Raw genomic sequence first — 8,379 nt, forward strand, 5'->3', positions numbered from 1 at the left:
ACTAATCAAGGAGAAAAGTAACCTAAAACTAAAGAGTAATTTCCTGACATTTAGAACAATTAATCAGTGAAATGATTTGCTTCCAGAGGTTGTGGATGCTCCAACATTGGAGGTTTTTAAAAAGATATTGGACAACTATTTATCTGAAATAGTATAGGGCAGGGGTCTCCAACTTGTGGTCCGTGGCCCGGTACTGGCCTGTGGTCTGTGAGTCACCAAACTGCAGGAATGGTTGGTGAGTGTGGGAGCGCTATGATGCTGCCGGTGTCACGCAGGTGCTAGTGGCCTTTAGTGCATGCATACAAGAGTTAGCCACCCATTTGTGCATGTACATGGTCACTAGCAGCACATTTGCAGGCGCTAGCAGCCTTCTTGCACAGGCATGCAGGCGGCATGCACCAGCAAAGCCGCAGGTGTGTGGGTCCTAGTGCCACTGTCATGCACGCACTTGTTTGCCCATGCCTACGCGCATTGCACATTTCCCTGCTCCTCCCTTTCCCTCTTGGCTGCCAACCCGGAAAGGTTTGGGAGCTCTGGTATAGGACAGGCATTTGTCTGAAATGATCTAGGGCAGTGCTGACGAACCTATGGCACATGTGCCAGAGTTGGCACTCAGAACCCTCTTGGTTGGCAAGCACGCTGCCACTACCACCAGCAGGTTGATCAGACCGCCACCACTGCCCAGAGCAGAAGCCCTGCCCAGCACAAAGGAGGAGAAGAAGCCGACTAGCAAGCTGAAGTAGAAGTGGTAGAACAGAGGTCACCAACCATTGTCAATTGGTGGACTGGAAGAAAAGGGAGGGGGAAGTATTTTACATGCATGTGTGCACGCATGGGGCCACGAGCATGCATCTGTTACAAATGGGTGAGGCTAGTGCCTGCATGATATTCATTAGCCCTGCCCCATTCTTGCATGGTGCAGCGCCTTGTATCTCTACCCCATGGTGCAGCAGAAGCCATTTTTGCACCTTGCACCACGGTGACCCATTTTTGCGCCCCTGGTTTTTGCATCCCAGAAGCGACACTCAGAGGCATCTCCCTGCCCCCCCCAAGGGCACCACAATGCTGATGCGCCCCTGGCACTTTGCAATAAATAAGTGGGCTTGGGGTTGCGGTTTGGCCACTTGGTCTCTAAAAGATTCGCCATCATTGATCTAGGGTCTCCTGCTTGAGCAAGGGATCGGAGAAGAAGACCTCCAAGATCCTTTCCAATTCTGTTATTCTAATATTCTGTTTTTCTCTTATATTTCTTAGCAATAATTTTATCTCTCATGAAATGTAAAATTTGCAACAGCAATCTTTCTGACAAAATCTGTATTAATTACTTAAACTTAAAAAATATGAACATATTCCTGCAAAGTAGAATTATGCCTTTCAACATAAAAAAATATTAACTCAAATCTTTGGAAGTTCATTAAAAATCAAGCTCAGTACCCTTTGGTAAATCACAGCATGGAACTGTAAATCCTATTGCCTACTATTAGCATTAATTTCTCACTTATCTCTCTTATCTTTTAGCTTCGTTTATTTCTGAAAAACCTCCTTTTCAACAATAGTGCTGGGGAAGAAATAGCTTTCAATGAGAATGGAAACCTGGCAGAAGCATACGATATCATCAACTTCATTACTTTCCCCAAACGATCCTTTCAGAAGGTCCAAGTTGGACATATTGAACCTCAGAGTTCTCAGAAGGAAGACCTCACCATTAATACAATTGCTATTGTATGGAACCCCAAATTTAAGCAGGTGAATTTTAAAAAACCAACTAAAATGCTGATATTTTCTCAATTTCTGGAATTTTAAACAAGTAAACTCAGAGTGGTTCCAAGGTCATTTGAAATCTACCTAATGATGTTAGAACAATTTTGTATTCTGGAAAAATAAAACAATTCTCAATTCTACATTATAAATTCAGATTGTGGGGAAAGAGAGCTTTGCTGGCTGGGGTTATGGACCATCTGGGTCCAGAGGACTTTCCCACTAATGGATTTATCTGACTGTTTTCACAACCAAAGCATGAAAACGGTCAGCACATCTATTTACCACTTCAGCCTAACCTACACATCCCATCTCCCTGGCGTTTTGCAGGGCATGTTTCTCTTGCCACTCACAGTTTTTGCTTCCCATAGCCAGTTCAAAAATCTGGGGACAGCTGCTGGTCATTTTGATATAGTGGTTTTTTCAAGTGATGTGCTTTGAAAAAGTATAGTAAATTTACTACTTTAGAGAAGAGAAGTGAATAGCTTTTCAGCAGGCACTGATGCTTATGCATTTTGAAATACAGACAAGATGAAACTAATGTGCTATCCCATTGTATTGCTCATCACAGAATAGGAGAAATTAATTGGACATATACTAAAGCTGACCATCATCCCAAGACTTGTGCTCACCAGACCTGCATTTGCTTCCTTGATTGGCATAATTTGTTCTTGTATGTTAGCCTCTGCGATGGGAATGCCCCCTTGCACATCTCAGAAGCTGCATTCTACTGCTTGTGAAATGCTTTGGATATATGTCAGGATGTGCCATGTGGTTGGTCTTATACCTTCTTTCTTCCTTTCTCTCCCCACCATGTTGCATAGACATCTTATGACAAATGATTGTGGGCACCCATTCTGCTTGAATTGTTCATGTAGGTATCTGCTCTCCAGCTGTTTGTCTTGCTGGGTACTCCAGTGGCTTTTCACCTTGCCTTATAGTGTTATGATGCAACTCTTTTTGTGTGACAGTGGATGGTTGCTGTTGAAATTCAGAATTATGGAACGTTAGTGGCCTTGTGATAAACTGTGGTTTCTAGGTATCCCAAAGTTGCTTTTTCATGCAGCAACTGGACTTTCTTGTTTTTCTTTGAAGACATTTCACTTCTCATCCAAGAGCTGAAGAAGCTTCTTGGGTGAGAAATGAAACATCTTCAAAGAAAAATAGCAAAGTCCAGTTGCCTTGTAAAAAAGCATCTTTGGGATAACCATGACCTGGATAACTGAGAATCTCCATAGACATTTAACTGTGTTTTCTAGGTTTCCATCTTGTGTGTTTACAAGTACATCTAAAAATTGTAATTGCCTAGCTGTTTTTCCTTCATTGTGAACTGTATATTAGGGAGGATGGAGTTCAGTATGGTATGAAAATCTGTAAGTGTATTTCTCTTGACGATGACAAATATCTCATCCACATAGCGGCACCAGAATTTAGGTGTGTAGTTCTGAAATGAATGGTGTTCTAATTCACCCAGGACTGTTTCTGTAATGATTCTGTCATGGTTCTAACAGACAGAGACAAATAAAGCAGAACTTCAAGGCTTGAAACTTCCTCAAAGAACATGTTTATTAGTTCCAAAGTGTCAGCATGGTCAAGAGTGAAACCAAGTCTCATACATACATAACAATTCTCCAATAAAAAGTTAGAAATCCCACCCATAAAGCTATGCAAGCAACCATTGCTTTTTCTTGGATGAGAAGCAAAAGTTCTTCAAAGAAAAACAACAAATTCCTATTGTCTCATAAAAAAGTATTTGCGATAACAATGACCTGGATGACTGAGAATCTCCATAGATATTTAGCTGTGGTTTCTAGGCTTCCATCTTCTGTGTTTACAAATGGTAATTGCCTATCTGTTTCTTCCTCCATTGTGAACTGTATGTTGGGGAAGATGGAGTTCAGAATGGCACAAAAATCTTTAAGTGCATTTCTCTTGATGATGACAAAAATCTCACCCACATAGCGGCAACAGAACTTAGATATGTAGTTATGAAATATATGGTGTTCCAGTTCATGCAGGACTGTTTCTCCTGCATGAATTCCTGACATTCATTAGATTAGGAGCCCCAAACTCATTGATAGCCTCATACTGCAATAGACAAGGATACACATTCAATTTTCAACTTTTAAGATTTTTGGACAAACAGGCACAAAAACAGCCAGGGAAATGATTGAAGCCTGGTCCCCTGGTCAGTCATTAGGAATGATGATTTACATTTAGCCTAGTGCTTAAAAGGTGAGGGCTGGGCAGCACACGCTAATGACTTAAAAGCCAGCCATCAACATCTAAAAAGCCACTTACCACAGGCACTATAAATGCAACACACAGAACAGCACATACTGTGTTAGAGAGAAGTTCCTAGAAGATGGGCTCCAACACAAGTCCAAAAGCTTGGAATACAACCTCGGGTCCCAGAGACCGACCCAGATTGGATCCTGCAATATTATCCTGGGACACAAATATTGGCCTTCATTTGTGACTAAATTTATTATACATGGAGAATCAGGACACCATTCTCCAATGGCAGTTCAACACAGAGATAATTGAAAAAGGACAGCAAATGCTAGGCAGGAATATATTTGCCATCAGCTCAAGGAAGTGAGGAAGACTAAATATGGATTTCATTCCCAACCAAAATTCTTAGAAATTCATCATTTCTCATATACGTTTATTTCTTATTATTTGTCAAATTAAGACAGCTCATTAAGTTTATTATTTATTTATTTATTTATTAATAAAATTTATGTGCCGCCCAATCCCTAGGGACTCAGGGCGGCATACAAAATTAAAACAATAAATATAACAATAAAATCAGTGCATTCATACAGCATGTCCCAGTCGTGTCCCAGCCCCCCCAGGGACACCAACCCCAGGCCTGCCGGAATAGGAGAGTTTTAATGGCTTTCTTGAAGGCCGGCAACGTGGGAGTAGTTCGAATCTCGGAGGGAAGTTGATTCCACCACGTCGGAGCCACCACAGAAAAGGCCCTTCACCGAGGGTCCACCAGCTGACATTGTCTGGCCGACGGGACTTAAAGGAGGCCCAATCTGTGAGACCTCACCGGTCTCTGGGAAATATGCGGCAGTATGTAAGTAACCTGGTCCTAAGCCATGAAGGGCTTTAAAGGTGATAACCAACACCTTGAATTGCGTTCGGAGGCCCACAGAAAGCCAGTGCAGCTCGAGGAGGATAGTTGACACGTCAGTGTACCTTGGTGCACCGACAATCGCTCTCATGGCTGCATTGTGAACCAACTGCAGCCTCCGAACGCTCTTCAAGGGTAGCCACATATAGAGCGCATTATAATAATCCAGTCTTGAGGTGACAAGGGCATGAGTAACTGTGAGTAGAGCCTCCCGGTCCAAATCAGGCCGCAACCGGTGCACCAGGCGAACCTGGCCACAGCAGAGAGATGTTGTTCCAAATTTAGCTGTGAGTCCAGGAGGACACCCAAGTTGCGTGCCTGCACTGAGGGAGGTAAGTTTACCCCTCCCCCCAGGACCAATGATGGACCATCAGGATGACCCTTGGGGGGCAAGACCCAGAGCCACTCGGTCTTGTCAGGGTTGAGTCTAAGCCTGTTCACCCCCATCCAGACACTCACATCTTCCAGGCACCGGCACATCACGTTGACTGCTTCACTGAAAGGACACGGGGTGGAGATATACAATTGGATATCATCAGCATACTGATGATACCTCACCCCGTGTCGCCGAATGATCTCACCCAGCGGTTTCATGTAGATGTTAAAAAGGAGGGGGGACAGGACTGAGCCCTGAGGCACCCCGTAATCGAGAGAGATTGTGAGAGATTCTTCCATGACCCTCTTCAGGACATTTCAAATTGTTTTATGTATGATGTAAGAATTGTGAAGGGATTTTTATCCAAATTTTCAATAGCACTTAGAACACTCTTCAGATGTTTACCTCTATTCTGACTGAATCTAGCAATAAGTTCTCGGAATTCAAAATTTTGCATTAAAGAACTTACAAGAAAATGACTGCTTTCGCATTTATTTACAGAGAATGACTGCTGACAGATTGAGTAAAAACCAGATTATAATTCTTCTTAATTATTTCTTCTTTCCATTCCCATTAGACACCACCTTCTGCCACCTGTGTAGGCAGTTGTTATCCTGGGTACCGGAAATTAATTAAGGAGGGGAAACAGGTTTGCTGCTATGACTGTGTCCAATGTTCAGAGGGAAGCATTTCCATCATGGTTGGTAAGAAAAAGAGATCTACGGTAATACTGTATCTCTTTAAAAATACATTATTCTCTAATCAAGTTTGGGTTTTTTAATATAATTTTAAACACAAGAATAGATTGATTGGGATCTCTCACCTGCCTTGTTTTTTTCTTCTTTTTTTAAATAGAAGCTTTTCTTTATTTAGGGGTGTAATCTCTTCTTCAAGAAACATGGCATATTAAATAAACTTTTAAAAAGATTTTCCTAAGGCAAAATTTTTGAAACAGGTTTATTTTTTTTATATGAAGCCAATTCTACTTATCAGATTCAAGTGGTAATATGGAAACTTGCTCAGAATTGTTGTTGTTGTTAATTGTGAAGTCGTGTCCGACCCATCGCGACCCCATGGACAATGTTCCTCCAGGTCTTCCTGTCCTCTACCATTTTCTGGAGTCCATTTAAGTTCACACCTACTGCTTCAGTGACTCCATCCAGCCATCTCATTCTCTGTCGTCCCCTTCTTCTATTGGCCTCAATCTTTCCCAGCATTAGGCACTTCTCCAGTGAGTCCTTCCTTCTCATTAGGTGGCTAAAGTATTTGAGTTTCAACTTCAGGATTTGGCCTTCTAAAGAGCAGTCGGGGTTGATCTCTTCTAGGACTGATTGGTTTGAATGCCTTGCAGTCCAAGGGACTCGCAAGAGTCTTCTCCAGCACCATAGTTCAAAGGCCTCAATTCTTTGGTGCTCAGCCTTTCTTATGCTCCAAATTTCACAGCCATACATTGCAACTGGGAAAACTATGGCCTGGACTATACGCACTTTTGCTGACAGGGTTATGTCTCTGCTTTTTAGTATGCTGTCTAGATTTGCTCAGAATACAACCATACTTTTATGTGTGAAGATTCCAAAAACTGTTTCAGCAAAGAATAATTGTTAAAACCTAATATCAATTCAATGTGTAGAATTTTTAAAGATCTTATTTATGGTTTTTAGATTCCAAGCAATGTGAGAGGTGCCCAGAAGAACAATATCCAAATAAGAAGCACCACCAATGTATTCCCAAAATTATCGCCTACTTATCCTATGAAGAATTACTGGGAGAAATCCTGACTAGCTTTGCTATTTGTTTTGCTGTAATCACAATTGTAGTGATGGGGACATTTATCCGCTACCAAAACACTCCCATTGTCAAAGCCAACAATTGGGATATCACCTGCACTTTGCTTTTCTCACTCCTGCTGTGTTTTCTCTGCTCTTTCTTCTTCCTCGGATGCCCAGGGATAGTCACATGTCTCCTCCGGCAAGCAGTTTTTGGAGTTGTCTTCTCCATCACGGTATCTTGTGTGTTAGCCAAAACCATCACTGTGGTTGTGGCCTTCATAGCCACAAAGCCAGGGAACCGCATAAGGTGTTGGGTAGGGAAAAGGCTGTTTGTCTCAGTCATTGTTTTTTGCTCACTTATTCAAACAAGCATCTGTGCTGTGTGGTTGATCATTTCTCCTCCTTTCCCAGAGTTGGACATGCAGTCCCAATTGAATGAGATCTTAGCGCAATGCAACAAAGGCTCAGAGATCATGTTTTATGTTGTGCTGGGCTACATGTGGCTTTTGGCCCTCATCAGCTTCATAGTGGCCTTCTTTGCCCGGAAGTTGCCCGACAGTTTCAATGAAGCCAAACTCATCACCTTCAGCATGCTGGTCTTTTGCAGTGTTTGGGTCTCCTACTTTTGCCCACCTACTTAAGCACTAAGGGGAAATCCATGGTGGCTGTGGAGGTCTTCTCTATCTTGGCCTCAAGTGGTGGCTTATTAGGTTGCATTTTTATGCCCAAGTGCTATATTATCATGCTGAGACCAGAGCTGAATACCAGAGAGCAGCTAGTTAGGAAAAAGACTAGTGTGGTTTCAAGTGCAGTGTAAATGCTGCCCTAATTCCTAATTTGGCTGAAGAAAACATAACAGATGATTGGTCAAAGAATTTTATTCAGGAATAGATGTCTTCTTCCATTTTTGAAAGGAATAACATTTAGACTTGTATACAGCTCCATAGCAATTTCAGCACTCTCGGCATGGTTTATCATGTAAGCATTACTTGCATATTGCCCCCAACAATCTGGGTCCTCATTTACCAACCTCGGAAGGTTGGAAAGCTGAGCGAACCTGGAGCCTCATCAAGATCAAACTCCAGGCTGTAGGCAGACTTTGTATGTAATACTGTCTTCTAACACTATGCCATCAGGGCTCTTAATGTAAGAAACTTCACAAACACACAATAACAAGGAAAAAATGTGCACTATTTTTTCTGGATGAAGGCGTCTTTTTCTTTGATCCATAAATTGAAAACTACATTCAGAAATATAGTGGTTAGGATATCCACAATTAATCTTATTTATTAAATAAGATTTTGTCTTCTTTATATTGAATTACAATAAAA

The 8,379-nt window shown here is 41.9% G+C and overlaps 1 pseudogene; it reads left to right on the forward strand.

The window, feature by feature from the left end:
• Nucleotides 1–332: 332 nt before the first annotated feature.
• LOC120303876 lies at nucleotides 333–7,814 on the forward strand (annotated as a pseudogene).
• Nucleotides 7,815–8,379: the final 565 nt, after the last annotated feature.

Source organism: Crotalus tigris, unplaced genomic scaffold, assembly GCF_016545835.1.
Source record: "Crotalus tigris isolate CLP2741 ecotype Arizona unplaced genomic scaffold, ASM1654583v1 scf7180000024507.143522434:302558, whole genome shotgun sequence".
Lineage (NCBI taxonomy): Eukaryota > Metazoa > Chordata > Lepidosauria > Squamata > Viperidae > Crotalus > Crotalus tigris.